Genomic DNA, 9,912 nt, shown 5'->3' on the forward strand with positions numbered 1-9,912 from the left:
TTCAACTGGGAGCAAGTAGGAATGCCGTGTTTGGTCTCGATATAATAGTAATCTCGAAACCCTCTTTAATGATAAAGTTGGTTTCAAGTCACAATTCTGAAACTGCCAATTTTAGAAAGTTCAAAAAATAAAATCGAAAGGTGACTGCGTAGATTCACGTCACTTTACGGAAGGAGCCACTATCCTAAACACATATAACTAACCTGGGATTCCCATTCCCCCTCTGCTTTCAGATTCAGGACACCCTTGAAATTGAACAAAGGATGGAACAGAAGTTTTACTTGTGCACCATGTTTCCAAATATGAAATGGGCCTGCCCTTAAAGATAAAAGGTAACACTGGAGTCATGCGGAATACATGCCGTAAAGTGTAGAGAGGTTAGAGATAGCAGCTAACACAGTGTTATATATACTTCTTATAGAAACACAAGAACACCACAAGCCCTCGTCCTGATGAGAACCTTCAGGAACCAGTGGTTCAAAACGAGTAGACAATGTCCTTTGGGGATTTCTCCTTATTTGCATCAGTATGGACAGTGATTAAGACAGTGTGAAATTACTAATCCATCCATATGAGATGATTTAGAAACCCCTTTGATAGCACCAAGAGGGTCAAGTTTAAAAACCCTCCGGCTAAAAAACATTGGACTGGTTAAAACAATTGTCTGGTAAAAACAATTGTCTTTAAATGTGTGTTCTAAATGCACTCGCACTTTTCAACACATATTTGGTATATATGTTGAGCCCTTTACTGTTGTTAGAATGAACCTTTAACAATCATTGTCCTGTATCTACTGCGCCATTCTGACTACCACGAGTAGAGATGCCCTGTCATCAATTTTTTTTTTGGTGTGGTACACTTGAATAATGTCGAAGATTAGTGTTTTTCCTTTTTTGATATGTCAAAACGCAATAAATATGTCTGATGAATTGTGGAATGAATACACAGGCCTTGTTTATTGATTAATTTGTCCTTGTCCATAAGTAAAGTGACGTGAATCTACACAGCCACCTTTCGGTTTTGGTTTTGTACTTTGGTAGAGGCCCAAGGTGGCTGTTGACAAGGGCTCAACCCTCCATTGCTCCTACTTTTAAAAAGTTGGCATTTTCATGCCCCAACCATGACGTGGCTGCAGCCTGTACTCTGGAGAACATGACTAGGTGTAGCCGGCAGTTGTTTTTTGTGTATTACTCCCAGACAGTGAGACAAAAGGGAAATGGGATGAGAGGGAGGAGCTGTCACCTACAACACTTTCACAATACAAAGGTTCTGCCTCAGCACACTCACAAAGGGTTTTACACTAGTCTTTTGTACTTCTAGACAAGCATGGGGCAGGGCAGTAAGGCAGGAAATTCCAGACAACTCTGTAGGGGGACAGCACTAGAAGCTTCTCCCACTTGTAAGTGGGCACCAGGTATTAGTAGTGGATCCTCGGACCCAAATCATCAGTACACTTCTGGACCTGTGGTAGACTCAGAAAAAGGACTGGCCTGTTGTCCTGCTACTCTGCTGTCCTACTGCCAGAGAGAGAAGGCCTGGACCTATATCTTGAGCCTAGGACCACCAGAGGGACTCCAAGGGCTAGTTGTCTGGCCTCCTGATCAGAGCCTCGTGGCTGGCCTCCTGATCAGAGTCTCAGGGACAGAAAAGGCTCCAACCATCTTAAACCCTGCACCACAACTCTGCCTGCTGTGAGTTCTAACCCCCGTCAAGTGATGTCTTTCCAGTCCTGGACCCTTGAGGTAGAGCGAAAATTGCTTTGCCAACCCAGCTGCGGTCTCACCAGAGCTAATAAAGTATGATGCAAACTGATGCAGCTCTTCGCAACACCTCCTCAGAACCAATGCAGCACGATGCAGCCTCAACATAAGCCAGCATCACAGCTCTTTGGAACTGCCACTGCATGACACATTCTTAACGTGGACCTCGCAGCCTCTCATCAGAACAAATGCAGTGCAATGTAGCTCGACGCAAGCCCGCATCACAGTCCTTGCAGCTCCTGAGACCCACCATTGTGCAATGCACAGTTGACGCAAGCCTACCTAGCAGCACACACCGCTGCAGGTGCATCTTCGGCACAGGCCTTGCATCGCCTCATGGGGCCAGTGTTGCGTGATGCAATGCTCTACAACCAAGATTTAAGGTACGTTTCTCAGTAGGACATACTTGGTCATGTATTTGGCCCATGTTTTATTGCGGTCATCGTAAACTTGTGACATTGTGCTGGTCCAGCGCAACCAAATAACCACAGTTGGTGCTCTGTGCTTTTAGCCATTATTTTTCCCTAAAGCTTTAAAGAGCAAGTTACTTCCCTTTGATAATGCCTTAACTGGTAGAGACTCTAGCTAGCCGCAAATTACTTACCTTAGAATATTTCCCATTGCGTCAAACTCAATCTGGAATGTTTCAAGGAGTACCCCTGAGTGCTGGTAGGCGATTCGGCATCGTTCATTCAGGAATGAACGATACCCATGGTAACAATATAGGCTCAATCCCAGCACACTGACAACAGTTTCTTTTCATGACTTTCTATACTAGAAGCATGGAGCTACGAAGAATGCTGACATACTGCCGTGGATTGCCAAGGCCCTCAGAAGGGTGGTTCTACTGAATCAGTTCACAAAGTGGGGGGGGGGATGGTAGAGTCGGTAGGGAATCTGCAACTAGATAAAGTCTCTACCAGATAAGGAATAATCAAAGCTAAGAAACTTGTTCATCTGATAGAAACTTCTAGCCACAGATTCCTTACCTTACAATAGATACCAAAATAATACCTCCCCAGAGGAGGGTCTGCAAACAGGTCAAATCAAAAAGTCCTGCAGGACCGAACGGGCAAAGTGCAGGCCACAATGGACCTGATTATCTAGACAGTAATGCCTTGTGAACATATGTAACAATGCCCACGCTGCTGAGTGACACATGTCCTGGACAAGGAATCTATGAGCTAACACAGTGGTCACAGCCTTGGCTCTGGTATAATGCAAATCTAAGCCCTCACAGGGTTGCTTTTTAGCCAATGCATAGCAGATCATTATGCAGAGCACTATCCATTGTGAGATACGTTTCTGCACTGCCTTTCCTTTCTTAGCTTCAACAAACCCTAGAAAGAGCTGATTTTCTACCTAGGAACTCTCTTGTGCAATCAATGTAGAACGACAATGCTGTTTCTGGATCCAGATGTTAGAGTCTCGCATCTTCTTTAGAAGGGTGAGGCAGAGAAAAGAAGGTAGGCAAGGCGATAGTTTGGCCTCCATGAAATAGTGTTCTAACCTTCGAGATGAAGGAGACATGGGTCTCAGAACCAGCTTGTCAGCATAAAATGTGGTATGAGGAGGGTGTACCAAGAGAGACTGCAGTTCTCTGACACTCCTGGCCAATGTTATGGTCACTGTTGGACCTGGCCCTCTCTGCGGGGGTCAATGCCAAACCTTTTGCCATTTACACTTCACTTTATGCTGAATTCGTTTTTGTTGGCCTTATGACTGTGCACTTTGTCATGACTAACCAGTGCTACAGTGCTTCTGCTCACTCTCTAAAATATGGTTAAATTGGCTTCTACCTAATTGGCATATTTAATTTACTTGCAACTCCATTGTAGAGTGGTAAACTAATGTTTACATCTTTACATATAAGTTGTTTCAAATTTGTCAGAAAAGTGAAATTGTTTAAATTCTTTCATGACAAACAAAAGGTCAAATCTTGTGATGAATTGGGCAAGAGTATTGAACCCATATTCTCAATCAGAGACATCAAAGATATCCATTTGTTATTATTACTAGAAGAACAAGACGATACCTTCACAATACAAACCACAGCGGCAGATCTCAACTTAGATACATCTTTAAGTATTGACAGTGGTCTTAGACAAAAATTGAGATTTACTCCTCAGTTGGCAGGACTTAATTAGATTGACAAATTCCAACGAAATGTTTTTTGTGATCTGTATGAATTAGAGGATAAAAGTTACATAAAAAATTTCCATCGGAAACAGAACATATCTATAGAAGAAAGAAAGGCATTGTCAAACCTAAAATATGATCACTCCGTTGTCATCCGGGAGGCTGACAAGGGAGGAAATGTAGTGTTAATGGATAAATCGAACTACATGGCTGAGATAGATAGAAACTTGGCGGATACAACTACATACATTCATTTGGACAGTAATCCATTAGATGCAACTAAGCTAACAATACGTAATAAATTAATGTATTGGAAAGACAGATGTCTTATTTCAGACATGGAATTTATATATCTGTATAATGACACTCCGACCATCCCCTGTATATATTGTTTGCCTAAAAAACACAAGGAGGGGGTGTTTTCCCCTGGGAGACTGATTATCTCGGGAATTGGGTCCCCTACGGAAAGAATTTCCGAATACATTGACACCTTTTTACAACCTCTGGTGATCAACTTACCATCATGTATCATAGATACATCTGAGGTGTTAAATATAATCTCAGATGTAGAATGGATAGAGGGACACTATCTAGTGACCCTGGATGTATGTTCCCTTTATACGAGTATACCAGGTAATCTGGAACTCAAAGCTGTACAACACTTTCTAGATACCAGACCCATTCAGTTATATGAACATACTATGATGCTATTGGAACTCATTGAGATGGTTCTAAATAACAACATATGTTTACACAATGGAAACTGGTATCTTCAAATCAGAGGTGTGGCAATGGGGCGAAATCTTCGCCTTCATTTGCCAACCTCTATATGGGCCTTTTTGAACTGACTCATCTCTGGAGAAAGAGTCCTAGTGCCCTTATGGAAAATGTATTATATTTAGGATGATACATTGATGACATCCTAATGTTTTGGGCTGGGACAAAGGAGACTTTGGAAGAGTTCTTCCTTTAGATAAATGACAATCCATTCAACTTAACTTTTACAAAAGAACAGAGCACCTCTCAAATTAATTTCTTAGACATCACAATTGTGGTTGATAAGGATAAACTACAGTCAGTGACATTTAGGAAGATGACAGCATGTAATGCAACACTTCATGCCAATAGTGCCCATCCTCCCTCACAAATAAGATCGATTCCATTGGGGGAGATGATAAGAACTAAAAGAAACTGTAGCGATGTCAATAAATTGAATGAGGAATTGAATGCTGTATAGAAGAGATTCATTGCTAGAGGCTATAACAATGCAGACATTAAAAGAGCACACAACAAGACTAATACGGTTCATAGAAAAAACCGATTAGCAGGACATTCGAATAAGAAACATAAGACACGTACAAAAAGGAAAATCCGGTTCATCACACCATATTCCACAGTAAGCACAGATTTGTTTAAAATTTTAAACAAACTTTGGCAGTTGTTAACTGATGATACTGATATACTAGAAGTAGTTGGACGCAAACCAAATATCACTTTTGAAAGAGGAAAAACTCTGAGACAAATCCTATGCCCTAGTTTTATTCCAGTGACTACAAATAGCACTTGGTTGTCTACAAAACCAAAGGGTTTTTTCAAATGTGGTTCTTGTAGTGTTTGTTGCTTTGCAATGAATAAAACTACGACTTTCAAATACAATACAGAGAGAACATATACAGTGAATGAATTTATCAACTGCAACACTAAATATGTAATTTATTGTATAAAATGTATTTGTGGTAAAATCTACATAGAAAGTACTGTAATATCTTTAAAGGAGAGGATACAGGAACATATTAGGGCGATACGTAACAACAATGCCCAGTATCGCTTGGCGTTGCATTTTAATACGATGCACAGTATGACAGAAATGATTAATATAGGCTTTCATGGATTAGAGATAGCACTTGCTAATACAAGAGGGGGTAATAGAACCACCAAATTACGTCAGATGGAAAGTAAATGGATCATTAATCTGAGGGCGGTAGAACAGGGAATCAACATTGATAAGGAAATGTTTGAATTTCTGTGATGTGAATCACTATTCCCCTATATGTGATGTCAGCAATCTGGTGTTATGACATATAATTTAATTTGCTGGTTTACACAATAATATACTGTCATGGTCTTTCGTTGTTATGTCCACGTGCTTTGACGAACTGGCAATTACCAATATTATCTGGTGCATGCTCAACATCACTAACATTCTTCGGATAAAAGGCACATCGATATACATCAGGATATGACATCAAAAAATAATATACCATATGGATGTTTTTTGACAATATGGCTATTCATGCCAAAAAATATATATTTGTAGGAGGCGGCTGTCTTATAAATCTTAGAATTGGCAGGCTCTTTATGAAGCAGCTGATGGAGGGAAAAAAAAGGATGATTAATAAAAGGCACTAGATAAGACCTCATGGAGCCTATATACACAGAGGTATGAGGTTGTTTTTTGTATGTTGACTGAGATAGTCACAGTCAATGTGTGTAGTAATCAATGCTTCTAATTTGACAATAGGTAGAGCCGGATTCATTTAATTTGCTCTTTTGCTTTCGTATAATTCTTATAAATAGATTAAATAATTTGAGTCAAAATTACATGCTATTTTACGAAAATAACGATCGTTTTAGATCGTCATTTAATATGTACGCTCACAATTCTGATACTACTCGACTTATTGGAGACTTTTTTTAAAGTAAAATATTTGCATATTTACCTTGAAGTTTGTTATATTCTCAAGACTTAACCTTTTTAGTAATGTTGAGGAAAATAAAAGGCCATTCTTTGACCGTTTCAATATGGCTGCTGTATTTAAGTAGCCCTATAGAGTGAATCTAATGTAGTCCTATTTTGATGATTAATAATGTGAAAGCGCATTTAAAAACACAATGGCGCAACGGGACGACGCGAACACTTGAACGTTTTGGACGTTATGCTGTCGGAATACAGGACAGCAGGTGATGGATGGACCGCGTATATATATATATTAATTCCAATTGGGTTTTGTTATTGTAAGTCATATGAGGGCTGGCTTAATATCGGGCGTTCCTCTTGTAGGAACACAATGTCGGTTTAGAATGTTGAGATTAATTGGACGTCTCCGCATAAAAGTACTTATTACTCTAGAGCACTTTACGGGCCATGGATCATCCATACAATGTATTTCTTTCATAAATAGACGGGTGACTATTGAGCTCGTTTTACAATATAGATTAAATATGATACACTTAGGAGCTGATATTATGTAGCTAACGGTCAAAGTAAATTACTGAGAACATGTATTGTTTATGATACTAGTATTCTAAGGGTTTCTACCTTCTTATATTTATACATAATCTCTTATTTTGTATACATGGCTTGGTTATTTGGCAAATCATAGAGTAGCGTTCTATCTATCTATTCCAACAGTGAGGACGTAACATGGTTCCAGGAATGAAGATTATGGCATTCCAATTGATTTGGATTCTACACACCTAGATTGATGATGACTGGACTTACTATTATGCATTTTGCAGGTGGGCAGCGGATAAGAATTGCCTATCAGAAAATATAAGGTACTTGTCGTTTTAGCTATTTTAGACTTGCGTTTTTCCATTCTATCCCCTGGGGGGGGTTCCTATTGATACTATTTATATATATTTGGATTGTTTTGCAGAATTGTTGCGAAAGGACTTGAATGTGGATTGATGTTTTCTGTGAGAAAACATATGCAAGAATACTTTACTTTGGAGGTTAGAATTGTTTTTCTCACCATTTCAATCTATATTTAATCACACATTCTAGATATGGATTGTAAAATGGGTCATATTAATAATCTGTCGCATGTTTTCAATCTCACTCTAGAGTGCACACATGTAGATTGATGGAGCTCTTGGGGACTGTAAAATTAATTTTATCACTACTTTTGGTGAAGTTCCAACCTAATCTAAAGGAGACAATTAAATGGGTTTTTTTTGGTTGTTTTTCATGGTAATGGGTCTTGACACGGGTGTCCTTGGAGTAACATTACTCATATAAATATGTAAATAAAATGCAGGTTATTTTATTGTATGTATGAATAATGATAAGGGTCAAGTTGTTGATTATTATGTGCAATTCTTGCAGCCTTGAGGAAGCCCTTTGGGCGAAAAGCGCGTCGGCTGCTTTGTGAATTGGGAATGGCTGTTTTGTGAATTTGGAATAAAGGTCAATCATTAACAACTCGACGTGGAACTGGACCAATATTTTGAACTTCTTTTGTGTTATCTAGCACAATGGAATGGATTTAAGGATATTGAATTGAAAGTTGTTATATTGATCAAGATCTACACATTTAGGGAACTGGGACTGTAACTTTTTTTCGGTGTGCTACAGTGCTTTTGGTGCAATGTCCACAGCCTGTAAATTAAATGCTACCAGTAGACCTGCAGCACTCATTCTGCCACCCACTTGTGTAGTACCTTAAAACATGCACCAGGCCTTCCTCTGCATTCTGAATGCAGTTCTGAACTGCTATGTCAACTTGGTATTAAAACACCCTTGCCAAGCCTTAGACTCTACTTTTATTACACATAACACCAGGTAGGTCCGAGGTAGCCCCTAGGTGGGAGGTTGTCTAATAAAGAAGGTTGGACATGTACGTTCACGCTTTACATGTCCTGGTAGTAAAAAACTCTCAAATTTGTTTTTTAATACTGTGAGGTCTACCCCTCCTATAGGATAACACAGGGGATTCTTTATTACATTAAATAAGCTGTAATTCCAATTTGGCGCAGGTAGGTATGTCATGTTTGGTGTCTATGAAATTGTAATGATAAACCCTCTTTAATGTTAAATCAGATTTTTCATTGCAATTTTGAAAATGCCACTTTTAGAAAGTTGGCATTTTCCTGGCCGTAGCGCTTTTGTGTATGTGACTTGCCTTGGGTAACATGACTGGGTGCAATTGACAGTTAGACTTTGTGAATTCCTCCCAGAAAGTCACACAATAGAGGGATTAGGTGTGCCTCAATGTGCCATCTGCTGACAGGATGTGGGAGGCTGAGCTGAGCCCAACCCCACTTGGAACTGAATAGGGTGTGCTCTGTCTCCACACAAAGGGCCTAACGACCCCACATTGTCACTGCAGCCAGCTTGGAAACAGGGCAGGGTAGTCAGGAAATTCCATCTACTTCAAAACAACTGTCTAGAAGCTTTTCCCACCTTCCAAAACCAGGGCACCAGGTTATAAAAGTAGGACCTCAGATACCAACTCTTCAGTACACTTCTGACCTTGTGGATACTCTGCCAGGAAGAAGGACTGCTGTATTGCTGGAAAAACTGCCACTCTACTGCCCTGTGATCCTGCTGCCTTCTGCCTGGGTACAAGGACTAGATCTTCATCTGTCCCAGGACCTCTAGAGTGACTCAATTGGGCTAGTTTGCTGACCACTTGTTCAGAGCTATAGGGACAAAAAAGGATTCCTCCATCTTGAATCCGCACATGGACCAAGCCTGAGTGGGTCCTAACCCTCCAAGTGGTACTCATCCAGTCCTGGACCCTTGGAAGTGGTGCTAAAGTTGCCAGGTGGCCAAAATCCAAAACTGAGGACTTACATTTTGGCCCACAAGTGCTCTGAGAACAAAGAGGAGACCGGTACCAACCTGTTTGCCTCTCAGCCCAAGGTGCATCACCGGTAGGATTAACTATGCAGCTTCTCCAGTTACATTCTCCACAGCAGAAAATCAGTTTCAGCAGTCCTTCACCAAAGAGGTATCCAGCCTTGTGGAACAGTCTTCAGCTACAGGCCTCTGCCTCGTCCTGTTGGAGATTTTCGACTTCCATTTCACTGACTAAGTCTGAATGTAGAAATCATCGTCGCAGCTTCGACCCTAGGCTATCTGACGATGATGCTCCCTCCTTTGACACCACCTGCAGTCTTGTTCCACTGAACTTTACCTTCTCAGACAGCTTTTCTGAGAAAATTTTGTAAGTCTGTAGGGAAGCGCTGACCATGCCCAATTCACTTCTTGTATCCGAACCGCGCACTA

Source organism: Triturus cristatus, chromosome 3_2, assembly GCF_964204655.1.
Source record: "Triturus cristatus chromosome 3_2, aTriCri1.1, whole genome shotgun sequence".
Lineage (NCBI taxonomy): Eukaryota > Metazoa > Chordata > Amphibia > Caudata > Salamandridae > Triturus > Triturus cristatus.